The 19,430-nt window shown below is 34.3% G+C and overlaps 1 long non-coding RNA gene across 1 annotated transcript in view; it reads left to right on the forward strand.

The window, feature by feature from the left end:
- Window positions 1-999: 999 nt before the first annotated feature.
- The window catches only part of LOC132708276 (uncharacterized), a 68,591-nt gene continuing 50,160 nt past the window's right edge, over window positions 1,000-19,430 (forward strand). Inside the window, exon 1 of the long non-coding RNA XR_009619888.1 lies at window positions 1,000-1,120. This is a non-coding gene — a long non-coding RNA (uncharacterized LOC132708276). The remainder of the gene's footprint in view (window positions 1,121-19,430) is intronic.

The raw sequence follows: 19,430 nt of genomic DNA on the forward strand, positions 1-19,430 counted from the left end.
TATGGCAGCAAGACGGTGCCCCCCTCACAATGTTGTGCAAGTTAAAAATTTTCTTAACATAGAATATCCCAGTGGTTGGATAGGGAACGGCGGAACTACGGATTGCCAACCAACAGCCCCGACTTAACTTTAATGGACACAAAAAAGCACATGCACAGAACTCCTTGTAATAATGTTGTGGAACTTCAGCAAAGGATTTCAGAGGCAATCAATCAATTAAGAGGCAATTCGGAAACATTACTAAATGCAGAACATCATACAATTAGAGTGTATGAGAAATGTGTTCAGGAAAATGTTGGTCACATACAGCAGCATTTAGATTAGTTAAAGAATTTTTTACTTTAGTGTGTCTTGTCATTTTTAGTGTTTTTTTTCTACTTTAATTTGTAAATAATTATTGTTGTTGACGTCAGTCCTATTTTTGCCGATTTGTTTACTACTAATCCTACATTTCGTTTTTTGTTCACCTTGATATTTCTAAAAACAAAAAAGTTACAGCCAATTAAAAAGTTTATCTAGATAAATTGAACGCACGTCTTGGGTACCACTAGCTTAATAGCAACAGACTTGATAAGAGAGCACCCAATCCCATCCCAAGACATTTGGGAACCGTGATCAAGGCGTAATTATAACTAATAACGTAAAACCTCCAACCAAAACGTTGTCCTCCTTGTTCCCATATGGAAAACCGTGTTGAATTGCGACTTAACTAGAGATATTATTTTTCCCGACTGCTTTTTCCCTAATTTGCTTACAAGTACGAAATTAAGCGATGGAGTTATTATGCTGCATGCTGTGCCGCAAAATATTGTTCCGCAAACACCACATACAACGAACCAAATAACTAAATTCCCAGCAAGGCCGAACATAAAGCAAAACAATAATGACAGAAACGGTGTCAAATGTGTTTACAGATTCCCTCTAAACGTGTAGACGTACTATATATGCGGGACGTAAGCAAATAATAAAACCAAATAGGTCGGCAATATACCATTCAGAGTAAACGTGCGGATTGGTATCGGGAAAATCCGAAGATTATTGAAGTCTGTATATAATTGAAGGTCTCAGAAATTGGCCGAGATTGGTAAACCGACGCCTCAGGATCTGCGATTCACTCATGGTACGTCCAAACAAACAACCTTTAATTAAACTCAAGGCCAATATTGGTTAACCTGCTTATATCCGTGTGCGCTTTGCTAGATTCCAGTGCAACAACACTTATTATACGCTGTTTCGACAAATATACTAACTGCTCTAATTATAATTTCAACAGCAAATGCACACTCTACCTCTAATCACTTTCTTTATAAAATTTTAAACGCAGTCTGCGAAATAATAAAAACCATTAACTCAAGATTTTTTTCCATTTATTTGTTTAAACTCGAAGTCTAGACTTATGCTATGCACACTCAACGCTACAAGATATCTTACTATACAGTACGCCCTTGTATAAGTTTGTTTATGGTTCGATTTTGATCATTTATTTTTGTTGGATACATCTCTGAAAAACTGAATTGAAATAAGTGTGTAGTAATAGGTTTCACCCAGGAAAATAGAATTGCTTTCCTATATAATGACCAGGAGAACCCAACTATACCAATTTATATAATGTTGCAATACAGGGTGTTTGAAATATCGTTTGCATACCACTTAAGGCTGTACATCGTTGTAAAATCTTTGGTTTTAATAATTGTTTTATTAATTTGTCAAAGAAACTTTCACAGGCTACTGTAATATTTTTTACAAAACTTCTGGATTCCTCCTGCGTCGGTTTTTGCTGAGTCGAAATTGCTGACGTTTCGCCAATCATCCTGTTGGCTTCTTCAGAGCTTGACCGAAACTGTCCCAGAAGCTTTGTAAAAAGTAATTGTTTTGGTGGATAGAACCCTCAATAACGCACTAAAACCTTCTGTCTCTTATTACATCAACCCGAAGTCATAGCAAACTGGAAATAATTTTTGATTATTGGCGATTTTTTTAGGAATAAAGCGTCAACGAATTCTTATTCAGGACTACATAAAACCAAATTATACTAATTTCCATGAAGGTATCTCGCTAAAAAGATCCTCCTGTAGAATTATTGTTTGTGGCTCAATTTTGATAATTTTTTTTTGTTGGATAGATTTCAGTGAAAAACAAAAACGATTTTCTTAAAATTAGATATAATTAGAAAGGATTAGGGTTATGAAATAAACAAACCTTTCACGCAGTATTTTTTTAATTAAAAAGAATTTTTAATTCTCATCTAATATTGAAAATAACAGAAACATCAAAATTGATTGACGTTGACATAATGTTGTAAAACCAAGTTTGCCATGGGGAGGCGATAATTGTTTGGAATATTACAATGGTTAATTTATCTTTGGGAGAAAAAGTAGTAATTGTACATCTAGTTTTTGCGATCTTTACCTGAAGCAGGTGCAGAGTTCAATAGAAATTTTGATCAGAACGGGACAGTCAACAAACTCGCCAACCAACATCGCAATCGTGTTGTTCGTCCAAGTGAAATAATTCTTCATAATTTTAATGAAAATCTCCGATCCAGTATTAGGAGCAAAAGTGTAAACTTGAATATTTCCAAAAACTTCATCTGGAGTAAATTGCAAAAAGGTGGAAAAAAGGGCTATAAACCCAAATTCCTGCATACTTTTGAATGTGGCGACAGCGAAAGAACAGACAGGGTTTGTACTGATGTACAAAAGGTACTGTTTCATCTCAGAGTATTAGAATGTGGAGTGAAGAAAATACGCATTGGATGATACAATGCAAGACACAGTTTTCTACCAAGATGAACATCTGCTGTGGAATTTTAAGCGAAAAAATAATTGGACCATATTTTTTTGAAGAAAATTTGTACTGCATCACTTTCCTCCGATTCTTAGAAAATGTACTAAGTCGTGAAATTGATGAATTTTCTCTGGACGATCAGTAAAATTTGTATTTACAGCTATCTAATCGTTGGATTGGTCGAAACAGTCATCTAATCTGCAGGCCACCGCGATCCCCAGATATCACTCGGCAATTTTTTTTTCTGTATGGACATTAAAACGTAAAGTTTATTTATCACGACCACAAACAAAAGTAGTTGGCAATAATCAAAGGCGCATTGAAAAGTACAAGCTGAAAAATTATGACATAATTGAAATAATTAATATTTAATATCCATTTTGCATTAAACAATTCCCTTTTTTTTCCAGAATTTCATTTGCCATTGATTACTTTTTTTTATACTATCCTATACTACCTTTTCCTTAATTTAAGAGATAGATATGTTAAAATCGACTTTTCGTCTTTCCAGTTGTCGTATCAACTTCATAATGTTTTTTTTAACGTTATCTTAAATATCCAACCAAAAAATTTTATGTGTTTGAATGAATAAAAAACTCCAATTAAATGAATTTTTCACCATTTCGAGTTTATTCAAGTATCTCGGACAATTTTCCGAATTTTATCATTCATAGCTTACACACAATAACGCGTTTTACCACAAACCGAAACTCAATTTTACGTATTCGACGCGCGTTTCGCCAACCAAGTGGGCATCTTCAGGAGAAGATTAAAACTAAAACGTTAGTACAGTGCCGAAGGTTCCAGTCAATAGTTTGATTCATTGCTTAGTCGTTCAGGAGAATTAGCATTTTTTTTATCATTATTTTTGAAATTCGTATAATTAAAATTTGTCAAACCATAAAATCACATAAAAATTAATCGTTATTTGCAAGGTTTACAATATTTATTTTTTTTAAACGTTAAAGACTTTGGTCATTGGTCTAGTTACTTTTAGGTTGTCCTGAATACGAGTCTGTTGTCATTTTCAATTTGGAAATATCACTAAAAGTACTTCTAGATATTCCGCTTCAACAAACTGGGAGAGTTATCTATGATTTTAGGTGATTCTGTATAAAAAAAAAACTGTTGCCGTGCCTTTTAGTAAGGTCTACCCAACAAAAAAATAACAAAAAATGCGCCCGCGATATTTCGATCACCCTGTATTCGAATTTCAAGGAAATTAATATAGTTAAGTTTTATGTGGTTCTGAATAAGAATTCGTTGACATTTTATTCTTAAAGAATATCCCCAATAACCCTTCCCTTCTGACTTCAGGTTGATGTAATAAAAAACGTGCGTTATTGGGAGATCATGTCAGTGTATGTATCGTGTTGTTTTGCGAAAACTAACGGTCATACAACACGCAACACCTTCGGTAAACTTTTTAAGTCACTCGTTTATTAGACACTCGCTCCGCTCGTGTAAAATAAACTAGTGAGTCTAATGCCGTTTACGCACTTATTGCATAATATATTAATTTTCTGTAATATGCCTAATTTACTGCGTCAGTTTCGTTTCCCACGAATCGGAGCCACTTCGGACATTTCCGGGATTTTACCGCACGGGTTTGGGGGCAATCGGATGTTTTCGGAGATTTTACCGCGAGGTTTTAATTTTGAGGTTTGTTCATTCTGACGGCAATGTCAGTGAATGTATTCGTAGTTTTTCAAAAATGTACCCAAAAACTCTTAGACAGAAAAATTTTATGCAATATATATAATTAAAATCTAGTGCACTAGTCGGTAAGTAAAGTGACATTTATAATTTAATTTTTCCAGAGAAATTTTGCACACCGTTCTCATGAACTTTAGTTGTTTTTACAGTTTTTAGATTAATATCTTGCCAAAATCAATTATACGATTTTCAAATATCCATGTCTCATCAGTACAAACAAAACAAAATTTAATCCTGTTAATCCTTGATGATTTCTCTTCCAATTGCAGTCTCTTTTTTTTAAATTAACTACTTAATGATCAATTGTAAAAGTTAAATAAATAACACAAAATTTTTAAATTGTATTTATTCCATTTGTTATATGATATATCCAGTAATATATCTCTCTGTCTAATGTACGCAGTTAAAAAGAGACAACAATAGCAGAACCGATCGGAACGATAAACGAATAGGTTTAGTGGCAACTAGTAAATATTTTGTTTGAATGGTACGAAATTTAGTAATCAGATAATCTGTTATTGTTTTTAATTCGTACGGTATTCGAAACATAAGTCGAAACAAAACGTCATACTTAAAATCTCTCCACGCTACCTTGTAGACCTCAGAAGATTGCATCGTGAAAGTCGCTTTTATTCTTTTCGTCTCTTTATATCACGTCAGAATAAAATAAAAGTGCAATCCGAAAATTTTGTTTTTTTTTTTTTTTGGCGGATCGCCGGAAGTGATGGGATTTTTTAGTTTTCTCATCAGCAAGTTATTTAACGGTAAATTATTCAACTTTTTTCTAATTTAACCATCTACGTAACTCTTATGGTTTCCAATATCCCATGGTAGACATCCTTATCTTGGACAGACTCTTCATCTTGATATTGAATAATTAAATATTTACATTGCTACTTTTCAGTTCAATTTATGAAGTAGGTAGGTAAATAAAATATCTTGTAATATTTTTACTATACACGTTTGTTTATTTTTTAACAAAAATAGGAGAGAAAGCTGTCGGGGGGGGGGCACTATTGTTCTCGGGTATGGAAATCCAGCGATGTTTGTTGTTCGCTATAAACTTCTATCCTGCCATCCACCCCATATATTTCGAACAACAATCTAGAATAACTCGAACGCAACGAGTTTGGTCATGGTCTGAACGAATACTAAAACACAGTTAATTCTTTTAACATGGTCAAGGCCTATTAGGAAGGTAATACGAGTTCAGCCTTACGGATAACATCTTTATTCCCAGCGGAGATCGTCCTACATAGCGCCCATATGTGTACCCGGGCCATCAGTCACTGTCATACCTCTGCCCCTGATGCATATAGGTTAGAAGGCACCTTCAGACTTTTGGAATATAAATTGGTTCTTTGATCCCACGGTCATTTTTATCGCCCGACTGTAATAGAATTCTGATACGTTTTTACGTGTTTCGCCATTATTCACTTCATATAACGAAGTGCATCGGGTATTTTTTCGTCATTTTGGCAGCTCGGAGGGATGCGAAGCAGAAAACGCAAACGTGGGTCGGTGATTAATGTGGCCGGTTAGGGAAAGTAGAAAATTCCGGTTTGGTTGATTTCGAGACGAATTTGGCTACAAGCAAACTCTCGATCAACCATTTGCAATGAATAAACAGGAATTCAATCATATTTTTGGTTAGCCTCCGCTTTTGGTGTATTAAATAAACGTATATCAAATTTAGTTCTATAGATCTGATTTCAGGTATCGGATAATGTCAAGAATATAACGAATATATTACTAACATTAAACATTAAAATCATTTACAAACATAAAATATGATTATAACAAAAATGTTATCACAAAAATTCCATTTAAGCCATAAAAGGCATGACGAACTCAATTGGTTTTTATTACATATTCAAACTTACCAGCACTATGTTGCTGTTTCAGTGAAGTAGGCAAATGATAAAAAAAAATTATCGGCAAAATAACCGAATTATTAGCAAGTATAGACAATTTATGGCTGGGATTTTTTTTACCAAAATTAAAGCTTACCCGTAGGTTAGGATTTGGACGTGGCTCATAGGGTACTAGGATTTGATTTAACGATTAACACACAATTATAAATTAAAAGACGAGAAAAAGTTACTATTCCCGTATCACGAAATAGTTGATTATAAGTGAAAACCTAGGTTTAAATAACATTGTTCTTATGAAACGTTTCTACAATCTAAATGCTGCTCCGGAGCGTGATATGTTTCCCGAGCATACTATCCTATAATTTAGACACTAATAAACATATACAACAAATCCATAGAAACTAAATTTCTTAATCTCTATATTACGTAGCGATAGGTATAAAGTTTTTTTTCTACCCCCATCTGTAAAATACTTAATTACACACCGATCTTGCCCTTTCGGACATTTCTGGGATATTACCGCACGGTTTTGGAAGCAATTGGGTGTTTTAGATTATACCGCACGGTTTGAATTTTGACATTTGTCAATTCAGAGGGTCATGTCAGTGAATGTATTCTTGTTGTTTTTACAAAAATGTACCCAAAAACCAATACACAGAAAAATGTTATGTAATATATCGCACAATTTAAATCTGGTGGACTAGTCGGTAAGTAAAGTGACTTTTATAATTTAAGTTTAACGCAGCAAACATACCGATCGCATGACATTTAGTGGTTTTTACAGTTTCCATATCTCATCAGTACAAACGAAACAGAATTGAAGATTAGGACCTGCGTTTTCTTGATTATACGATCTTAACAATTTGATCCTCTTAAAAGCTCTCCTTGGATGATTTTTCTTCCAATTACAGTCTTTTTCTTTAAATAAAGTACATATTGATACATTGTACAAGTTATATAAACTACATAACGTTTTAAAATTGTGTTTATTCCGTTGTTTATATGACATACCCAATAATGCATCTCTCTCTGTCTAACGTACACAGTTAAAAAGACACAACAATAGCAGAACCGATCAATGGTACGAAATTTAGTAATCCGATGATCTGTTATTACTTTTAATTTGTTAAGTTGTGATTTTTCGTGACGTAGACAAAGTATAGTATGCGACACGTTTGGTAACTTTTTTATTTAGTTTATTTGGCACGAGCGGATCGCAGCGGAGGGAGTGTTTAACAAACACTTGTCGCACTTGTGTTTAATACACCACACTTGTTGCATAATATACTATTGAAATGTGTTCTATTTGCGACTTAACTTGCGCTTCCACCTCGAAAAACGTCAATGTTAGATGTTATAAAGTCTATAGTCCCCTTACAATTTTAAAGACCGGAAACAAATGAACCGCAAACTGTGAATTGTTTTGATTAGTTTTGGAGAAGAACAACAAACAACCATCAAAGACCTATCCAGATGCTCACAAGGTAAGATTAAGTTCTTCAGACCAGTTTGTTAGCTTTGACATGGAAAGTTTATACACCAACGTGCCTAGAATGCATACAATTCCAGCCAGAACTTAGCTGCCGCTAGATGGAGTGATGGAATTTCTTAGGTGCTGTCTGTGTAATTTTCACTGTCAAGTCAAAAATAAGTTGTACGGAGATGTTGGCCTACCGATGAGTTATGGTTCTGTGTTTCCAATTTCCAATCACTAACATTATTTTTATTCGGTATCTTCCGTTATGCCCTTACAAATTATAGCAAGAAGAAGAATTCTTGTGGTACTTTAGATCCTAGGCAGACGAAACATAGTTTTATAAGACTCAATTTTTATTGCATCGTGATAATCCCAATGGCACGAATTTCAGGCCGACCAAGAAGAAATGTTATTGTCGGCACTAACGAATCTTTTGTGTGGATCGCCTGGTCTCCCATTCATAAGAACTAAATTAAGTCAAAGACTGCATACTTCTTTGATTATATTTGCAGTGAACTCTCGGCCGTTATCAGATTATAAAACAGTTGGCGCTCCAAAGTCCAAAAAATATTTAAGCTATTTGGCTACTTCAACTGCACGTTTACATATACGTTGTCTTACAATACTATACTTTACTAAATGTTCTTTGTAGTGCAAAATAAATTAATATTGGCCTTCAGGTAGACTTTGATAATCGATGAAATAGATTTCTACTATCGAATTGAGATCTTTGCTTATAATAGGTCTAACAACAATCCCAGCCCTGTTCGCTTTTTTTTTTATCTCTCTGCATACCGTTCTGATTGATCGATAAATTGTAAGTTTTTTTTCTTCTTTGTGTATATAAATTTCGAATAACGTTCCATGCACTAATTCTGGTAGTCCTGATTTTATTATTTTTAATTCTACATACCTTTGTTATTCCCGCGAAATTTCGTATGTGCTTTTAATTTGATAAAAATGTCTATTTTTTTCAATACTTTCACAATTCTTTATAGCGGCCAAAATATGTAATATATGTATTTTTCATATTCCTCACTAGATTTACCGGTTTCAGTGATTTTCATGTATTAATTTCACAACAAATTTATTATAAAAGTAAATACTTTGCCTTCCTGATAGCCAAACAACTACTAAGTAAACAAAAACATAACCTATAATATGAAAGGAACACTGTTAAGTTTGTGTTGTTATACTGGTTGCCTATTTCAAGTGATCGGCAAAAGATTGTATGCCTATTTCGATTATTGGGTTATTATTTTGCCTATTACATGAAATGAGCAACGCTGCTGCCTAATTCAAGAATTGGGGAAAAGAAACGTACTAACCCAAGCACCGAGCCCAGCGGAACCCCCAACTGTAATTGTTTATTTATCCGCTTACGAAACCAGCGGTTTAACGTAACGGATTTTTTCCATTTTCGCTTTGAAACGCAAGTACACATAACAAATAGCTTCGGGCGAAAAGTCTGTCGGTTCTATTTTGGCTCCGGGGGAATTTCTTTGAGCGCGAAACTTACGGGGGATAAGATTCCTCTAATCCATAAATTCAAAACTTTCGACTTAAACTCGGAATACGCTTTAACTGCCAACAATACAACAATTGGAGTTTGAAATTTCGGCGGAGCACCAACGAAATCTCATTCAAAGTTGTTAAACATCATGTCAAGCAATTACTTAAAAGCGAGCGTTCGCCTTTCAACCGAAAACTTCAAATCATATTACGTGTTCCATCTTCTTTCAGGAACACCACAGTTGAATTGCGTAATTTAAACTTTCGGCAAGGCGGGGCGGCGGCGGCGATGTTCGATTTGCCCAAAAATCTTTGGAACTTTTGCTTCATTAAAAATTAACCGGCAAACATCCAGAACGAGGAAATTTCAAAGTCGATGGGAATAGTACCCAAATTACATTCTGTAGAAGCGTTTCGGAAAATTAACGGCAAATAGGAAAATTTCACTCTATTAAATTATCCACAAAAGTGAAACCCTTCAATGTAGGTTTTAAATTCAAATCATAACAATGCCCCAGTTCAAGCCAGTTTAATAAAGGCCACCTTACACATGGTCTTCCTTTCGGAGTCAAAACTCATGTTATTGTTAGCGATAAGGATTTCACTTATTGCGTTAAAATTATTACCTCCTTTGGAAATAACCAGAAACCAGAACCAGAACGTCGAAATGTTTTTCAAAGAAACTTCGAAAGGCCACTGCAATACTATTTAATGAACCTTTCAAAACCATTACATTATAACCAAACGATATTCTGGTTAGTTTCCACGTACTTCACTAAATTAACATTATTTCAGATACATTAAAATACATCATCTTAATTGAAAAATGCTTGCCTGGAACAAATTTTTCTTGTAAAGGTCAAATTTATGAACGTCAGGAAGAGCTATCCATTATCCATTATTACCAGTCATCGAGAATCCATCTAAAACCAAAATGCTAAGTTGATGAATTTAAGATGAAGACAATGAGTCTGAAAGCAACCTTATACTTGTAACTATTATCCTTCCTTACATCCACATACTACGACTAAAAAAATAGACCAAAATCTTCGATGCGTCAAAGATCAACTAGGCTAAAAGCCTTAAAAAACTAAAATTTCTGTATGTAATCGATTTTTCTACCAAGGAAACTACACAAAAAACAACCACAAAAATGAGTCATCCCAGACAATGTTCGTAAGAAGCCAACAGAACGATTAGCGAAACGTCCAAAGGTTTGATTTGACAAAAAGATGTATAGCAGGTATTTCCAAATCTACTTCCTGGAAACCCTAGTTTAAAAAATTTTAAATTTTAGGATTGTGTAGTCTATAAGTATTTGAATATGTGCTTCGAAATAAATCAGGTTTTATGTTGAATAGTAATTTTTACTCAGTGAATACAAGAATAAAGACGACTATGGACTTCCTTTATAGAATCCAAAGCGCAAATGGTGTGCGATTTTTTAACCCTTTGCCGAAAAAAAATAAAGGTGGTGTGTGATAAATTTCCCATATTTACATTGCGTTTTTCTAAAAATAATATGTAATTGCGAAAATACCAGGTTTTTGTCTATATGAATATCTTTCTTTTTTCTTGCAAAAGAACTTCCACAGGTCACTGTAATACTATTTGCAAAATTCCGTTGGCTTCTTCGGAACTTAACTGCAACTACTCTAAACCTGCTTATATACTTTGAAGGGGAGGCGGTGCTAAAGGGAGGACAATGAACATTATCGGCTATTCTACCTCCAATGTATCCTTAACCGCATATGCGTGGAATGCAATGCTGTCTGAAATGGAATTTTGTCTTTGAAGGAGCGAAGACGTTGAAAGATTTTTGGACAACTGGTTTATTGATGGTTTGATGGTCAGTGATGTTTTGAATATAAGGAAGGACCATAATGCCAAGTGTGGGGTCGCTTTCGGACTCTTTTTCTTTGGGAAGTTGTGGTGAACTGTATTTTATAAAGGAACGCTTAATTGCTGCTCTATTATGGAACATATTTGAGAGAAGGGCAAACGTTAAGTGTTTTAATTATGAGTCTAGGAATTCGGATTAAGATAGTGATGTGGTTGTGCATTAAGGAATTGGCCTGTGTGCGTATGTTTTCTATGAGTTAAATGATCCAATGGTACATCTGATCATTATTATTATTAGTTTCCAATTCAATATTAAAACGTATGTTAGGGTGTAAAGGCTTTAAATGATTAAGACAATATCATATATCATGAATACTTTTGGTTTTAGATGGAAAGTGTCGAGGTCTTTCTCCTCAAAAGCTTCCATAAATATGTTGGCGATGACTTGCGAAAGTGGAATAATCCATCGATATTTTGGATAAAATTGATTCCATACATAATATCATGAAAATTTTAATAATTTTTGTGTTAATAACTGAATTACCGCGCACGATTTGTATGAATTACAAAAAAATGTCAAAAGGCAGAACTATTCCTGTAAGGTCCGATGTTTTCTTTTTCTGCCATGGTTGATGGTCATCTTCTTGTACAATTAATAACTGTTTTGGATTTTTACAGTAAAAAAACGTTTATTGCTAATATTTCGAAATCTACAACTTTACATAGGGTCACCTTGTTTGAAAAAAATGGCAAGAAGGCAACTAAGCTGTAAATATATAACTACTATATTGAATTTTTTCTGTTATATTTTCTGTTTTATTTCTGTTTCAATTGAAGATATAAAATAGCGGCACTGGCGATGGTTTGACCCAGATCGATACTTATGAACATCGAAAATGTCTCTAACGCTAACATGTTTTATATTTTAAATTTATATATTTTGCCACGCCTACCTAATTACGTTCCACAAACCAAAATTAAGTGATTTATGACCGATCGGAAAAAGTAGATTTTTCATTCATTAATTTTAATATGTGTGCGTCTCACGCGATTTTGTGTTATTTTCATGCAGCGCTGAAAACAAACAACTAAATTTTTCGATTAAACTAAATAAATATTCTTATTAGTCACGAACGTATCTAGAATAGATACGGCTTTAGTTTTCAAATTTTTTGGGCCGTAGTTACGGGCAGCTACTTTTAGATATTTGAATAACATGATTTTGAGTTGATAATATATCCTTTTAAATGCTTAAAATGGTTGTATTGAAGGAATTCTTTTTCAGCGGTTAATATAACTAAATGGAAAAATTAAATATGCAGCCTTGGTTGGATTACAATCATTTTCCAACAGCTGCTATTATGTATATTTCTCTAGTAAAACTGTCAATTAATTGAATTAAATTTGTAATAAAAGTTATTTGTAAAAATTGGTCCACTATTCATGGAGTTACAAAAAAAGCAGAATGATAATGCACCACAATATTTGTATAAAGTCAGTATTACACGCCTCATCCATACAAAGTCCGACAGGTATTAGTTTTAAGGCAATCCACCTTAGGTTGGGTTATCTGTTAATTTTGGTTAGTTTGTGTCAGTTTCTATATTAAGATTTGGTAAATTTTGGTTAGTTTATGTTGTTTAGGTTTACTTATATTTCATGGTACGATCCTAATCTCTGTGAAAATTTAATTTTTAATTTAATTTTTTCGTCGACAATCACACTTTCCACTAAAACATTCCCTGGTACGGTTCAGACATCATCCAAAGCCTTGTCCTCCGAGTTTAGATACTAGCTGTTCGTAAAGTGCACTTCTCAAATTATCAATTTACGTTAAACATACTACATGGAAATTGCACAATTAAATCATTGACTACGGGTATAGTAGTTATTTTACTTTTTCTCTTTTTCATTTTTCCTTTTAATTTGTTTCGCTTGCTTATGTAATTGAGCTACAGTGAATTCTTTATTTTCCAAAATATATTTTTTATATTTTATTGTTAAAATCATGCTACCTACTTCTATCTCTGTCTATTAAGCTTCTTCCTTCCAGTATTGAACATAAGCCTCCCCTGATTGTCACCATTTTCCTCGATCCCCTCGTTCCACCTTTATTTTGTTTACATTATCTTTTGTAGATGTCCATACTTGTGCCCCCTATGTGAGTTCTGAGAATTGGTTAAAAACACCCTGTCTTCAGGTATTGTGGATATTTTTTGTTCTGCATCTTCTTTAGATTTTTGCTTTTTGATTTTATCTTTCCATTTTTTTGCCCTTGTCCTGTCATCAATTTTTGTAAGCAAATATTTATTCTTTTTCCGTCCAAATTTAGATTTTTGTTAATATATCTTCCAATGCCATATTGAAGACTTTCGACGATATTCGACGCTTTTAATGGCAGTTGTGGGTCTGTTGTATATGTTTAATAGCCCACTACGTTTGTAGTATATTCCGTCTTTATTCAAGGAGTCTTTAATAATTCGTTGCGTCACGATGTCGGAAGTTTTCTCGAAGTCAACAAATGGTAGGAAGAGTGGATATGGTATTCGTCGAATTTGTCAATAAGCATTTTAATTATTAATAAGTTTTCGCTTGTGCTAAATCCTTTTCTGAAACCGGCCTATTTTTTAGACTGGCATCCATCAGATTTCATTATATTCTTTAATATTTTTGCGAGCAATTTATATATGACATTAAGGAGTAGTGTTATCGATCTGCAGTTTTTTATGTCTATTTTAACTCCTTTTTTATATAGAAATGTTGTGATCATGTTGTTGAGTCACCCCAATCGGTTCTTTTTCCTGAAATATTTGACTAAATAGTATGTGAAGTGAAGTGAATAAGTACATTTTTATGTGATTCTCATGGAGCTCAAGATTCCATGCGAAACTAGGGAACGCCGCCAAAGTATCGAGTTTCCAAAGTATTCGAAAATCCCGAATTGCGTTCGGTCTTGTTTCGGCAAGACTCATTTCCCTCGTGACCTTCATGGAGGATAGGGCAAATATTACATAGCTGTTTCATTTCAATGATGTGATATGTACGTCGAAATAGGGAGACTTTGTAATTTGACAGGTTTAATCCAAATATTCCCTGGCAAAATGTTGCTTGTTTAAAAAATACAGGACACCTAAGAATTCCCATTTATACAGAGTGCCTTAAGTTTATACCTTACCTTTATACTTTACCTGACTAGGAGTTATCAATAATTTTTTAAATAAAAGTGAAATATAATTATTGAGCACTTTAAATACTATCAAGAACAAAAATTCATTGTTATTCAGCTATTAGGGCATACCTACGGAAAAATTATAAAATACTTGCTAATTCCTGAAAAAATCAAAACTTGAACAATTTGGCTAATATTGACAACGAATATAAAATTATTGTTATCCGTGTCTTTCAAATTTAAATCCAGGGGTTTGCGAAAAAAATTGCTGATGCCAAGCTTTTCTGCTACAGTTATAACCACATTGATATCTAGGCCACTCGCCTGCTTCTAGAACTCTAGCCAAGTCCTCAAATTCTCCAGGACTTTTTGGTCTTGTTGATACTGAATTGAAGGGAACTATCAAGGCATTTTTTTTAATGCTAATAATTTCTTTTTATACTCCCGTCTGTAAAATGCCTAATTACACACCAATCTAGCGTGAAGCGTCACTTTACCACGTCAGTTTCGTTTCCCACGGATCCGAGCCACTTCGGACAGTTCCGGGATTTTACCGCACGGGATTGGTAGCAATCGAATGTTTTCGAAGATTTTACCGCACGATTTGAATTTTGAGGTTTGTCAATTCTGATGGTCATGTCAGTGTTGTTTTTGAAAAATGTACCCAAAAGTACATTTTCGCAAAACAACACGAATACATTCACTGACATGACTGTCAGAATTGACAAACATCAAAATTCCAAAACATCCGATTGCTCGAAAACCCGTGCGGTAAAATCTCGGAAACGTCCGAAGTCGCTCGGATCTGTGGGAAACGAGACTGACGTGGTAAAATGATGCTTCCCACACGCTAGATCGATGCGTAATTAGGTATTTTACAGACGGGAGTAGAAAAAAAATATTTTAAATATAGATTTTACTTTCCCGCACTGTTCAGGTTCGACCCTTCCGACGTATTTCGACATAGACTATACCAAAGGAATCGCCCCGCTATATTGGCCGATCCGACAGGGAACAAGTTATGCGAAATATTTCAATTTGGATAAAAGGAACCGGAATAGGTGAATTACTCGAATGTTTACTGTAAGGAACGTTGGCCCGACGGCACCCGGGCAATACTCATTCTTTATCTTAATACCGCGATCTTTGTTTCGTTTCGTTTTGCTTTAAAGTTTTAGTTAAATAAGCTTATTTTGTTTTATGGTCGTTTTCCATTTCCACGTTCGTTCTATGGGACGTGGCCACTCTCCCGTTCCATTGTCTCCGTTTGAAATGGCAACGAATAAAGCTTGTTGTGGATTAATTGAATCCGTTTTTAGCGTGTTTACATGCATTGTGCAGAACTGGAAATTAATAGGAGCTGTCTGACCACTAATTCAGCCGCTTTAGGGGTATAAAAGTTATTCATGTCGAAAGTTTTCGTTTTGTCCCGTAGAATTTAGCCGGGATTATCTTTGGAAACAAACGTTGCCGTGTCGTTTCTTCTCGGGCCGATTAATCTCTCCGCATGTTCGTCTCCGCCTCTGACAATATGTCGCCATTGGGAATTCGACAATCCTCCAAACGTTCCGTTTTAATTTTTACGAACCGGATGAAAATGACATAAAACAGGTAAAAGATAACTATACTTCACTAATGTTGTAGACACTATAGGAAATAGGAAAAGGATTTTCCTAATGGGGATTTCAACACACGTTCAAGAAGAAAAAGGATGACGCAGTGGTGGACAATTTGACGAAGATTATAAATGACAACTGTACGAGACTCATTGGAAACGCATGGCATTACATATTGACAAGGGGCCTTCTTAGCCCCTCTATGTTTGTTAATAAATTTGAAGATATATGCCTAGAGCTTTTGCCACAAACTGCTAACTTGATCTGTTTTAGATCTATTCTTTTTTCAGTGCCCTATCAGTTATCTGACGTTGGCAATCATTTGGGAGAAAGCATCACGGTCTTCTGTCAGTTTAAATAGTTCTCCTGCCTTCTGAGGAGATGGCATTTTTCGCCCCTCATTATATGTCCCAGATATACTACTTTCCTTCACTTCACAGTTATGACGAGCTCATGATTGTCTTTGCTCATTTCAGGACTTCCTCGTTGGTCACTTTAGCAGTCCACGAAATTCTTAAGATTCCCCGAAGGGTCCGCATCTCAAATGCTTCCAGACGGTTTAAGGTTTAAGGTTCAGTGTCCAAGACTCAACTCAGTATAGAGGGATGGACCCTATCTAGCATTTAACCATTCGCTGTCCCAGAAGCATATTCAAGCTGTTATTGCAGAGCACTAACCTCATAGAACAGAAACTGGAACGCGCAATTTCAATTCGGCTTTGAATTCCTATATCGGGGTGAATCAGAAGTATTTGAAAATACTAATTGACTTATAAAATTAAGAAATAAATCTAAATTTAAGTATAAAAAGAACAAAACAACTGAAAATCGGGCCCGTTTGAGAGCTTAAAAACTTTAACAGTAAAGTGATCCAGTGTGGGAAAAAGCATGTATAGAACATGCTTTAAACAATAAAAAAATCAAAGTATTTTGAAAATCTAAATTAAAACAAAAATGGAAAAAAAGATTTCTGACAAACCATCAGATTCAGATTTAGAAAACAAAGCTCTCATTAACAAATTTCAGTGATCTATAGCGTCACAATCGCAAATTGCCAATCTCTCATTCAAATTAAAACTAGAGCGGTTGTTCATGACGAAACTTTATCATTTTCGTTTGCCGTTTTGGAAAGTAGCTAATATTATCCCTGTTGCTAAAATTAACCACCAAGAGTCAGTTAGCTATTCAAGACTCATTTCGATTCTGTCAATATTATTTAAGAGTATAAAAAAGAAAAGCTATTTTACAAAACACATGCCGGTTCTAGGAGTGGGCACAGTTATGCTACAGCTCTTCTGATGATGATGATGACAGATAAGATCATTAAAGAAATTGATGAAGGCAAATGCACTCTAGGGCTTTTGATACCATATACTGTAAATTTAATATAAAACGCGGAGGCACCACAGGGTGATCTAGACATAGAAAGTGGAATTCTACAAGGGTCGATTGTAGCTCCTGTTTTGTTTATTATTTTCACAACAAAATTCTTAGACTTCGTCGAGTGCTATAAAATGCACACAATAATGATACAATATGCAATATACATTTTAAAAGTCGACTCTCCACTCTGCATAGTAAACACAAAGGGTCCAAATGGACCCCTCTCACTTACATCTTGAAGAATAAAATATCAACAGTGACCTTGAACGAATTGACGAATTTCTAAAATATGTCCTTAAACCCGAGAAAATCTACTATATTCATAACAATATGCAATGTTTTTCTGCCATTAGAAGACGAAGCAAAAAATGTGGGGTTCCTGTTAGACACAAAACTTAGCTTTGAAAAACATATCTCAGGTTATACACAAAGGGCTATCGGTCGTCTAAAAGGTTCGTAGAGCTCAAGGCATTTTATAACTCCGTGTTCAACCACTGCGATGTCGTGCTTGAAATCTAGCTCTTCTCAAACGGATTGAGCAAATTCAAAAATGCTGCATGAGGTTAATTTACGGCATATGTCGTGTGATACAGCTCCAACTCCCGATATTCTCATACATTTCGCACTTTCAATTCTTTATTCTACAGGCTTTTTAACATTTTACTTTGATAAATAAGGAATTGACGACGATTAGAAAAACTGCATTCAATCAACAAATTATTTTATAAATTTGCCAACAAATACCATTTATCGTCTTATACAGGGTTATTCAGTCAAACAAACAACCCGATATAAAATAATAATTTTTTTTCGCAACTGTACAGCAAAACATGTGAATTTTTGATTGCGGTTCCCTATTAAATTGCTTTATCATAATATAGTATGAGAATTGACTTGTCGGGTACAGGGTGTTCATTGGCAAGTTATAAAAATCCATGTTACGTGGTAATTTTAAATAGAAAACCCCATCTTTTATACTTGCACGTAAATGAGCAATTAATTTGCCATCTGAAAATACCAAACTATGGTTTTCGAGTTACAAGCAAAAAACCGAAATATTGCAATTAAAGCGAATTAAAGTAATCACATTTTATCTAGATAGCAGGCTCTGGCCGGCCATGGTGATGTTTTTTGTAAACAAATTTATCTTTGAGATGGGGTTTTCTTTGAAATGAGCAATTGTAACAATGGAATTAGAAGAAAATAAATTAAGACTGATAAACGGTTTTAATTTGTTTTTAATTACGTAGAACTAGATATTGTGCTTGACTCTAAGACTTCCTCCATAGATTGGCTTCATAACAATGGAAACGCCCTTTGAATTTTGGATTAATTTGTTCAAAAGCTTGTCTGACACGGCGTTCAAATAAAAAGTATTTTGTATCTCTGAAAATGTTCTCGATAGGAATGGTACATGTTACATAAAAAAGTTCCGGAATATTGCGCAGAATCTAAAAATGGAATAGTATACATAACCAACATTTCAAAATAAAACCTTCAGAACTTAAGTTCCAATGATTGGCTTACTGCGGGGCATAACTTTTTTCCGAATAAAAACGCCATTGTTGAGTGCCCAAAAAGTAAAAAACTTGATCTTCTGGAGAGAAATTGAAAATCACCAATGCCAATGACGTTTTTAATTTTGAACCGGCATTAGTTTTCAATAATGTAGACTGCAGGTCTCCGGTGCCACCCTGTTATGTGTGTTTTATTTATTTCTTTATATATTTTACTACTCAATGTGTGGGCCAAACGCTTCTAAAATTTTGCAAACAATAAATTTTGAGACATCCACTTCGTAATTTAATCGAATCCTTATAGATTAATATCAATCAATGACCCTTTGTAAAATATGTTTATTTTATATAAATATGTAAGTTTCACATAATTTACTGTCATTCGCCTTCATTAATAATATAATTTTGTTGTCCAGTCAACTCCTAGATTAGCTGAACAAACAGTTAGGGACTGATATATTGACATTTTTTGGCTAAACTGAAACTGGCCTAGAGCATTAGATAACATACATTTTATTTGTAATTTCTTTCATATTTA

Source organism: Cylas formicarius, unplaced genomic scaffold (assembly GCF_029955315.1).
Source record: "Cylas formicarius isolate icCylForm1 unplaced genomic scaffold, icCylForm1.1 PGA_scaffold_10__41_contigs__length_53128322, whole genome shotgun sequence".
NCBI classification, from domain to species: Eukaryota; Metazoa; Arthropoda; class Insecta; order Coleoptera; family Brentidae; genus Cylas; species Cylas formicarius.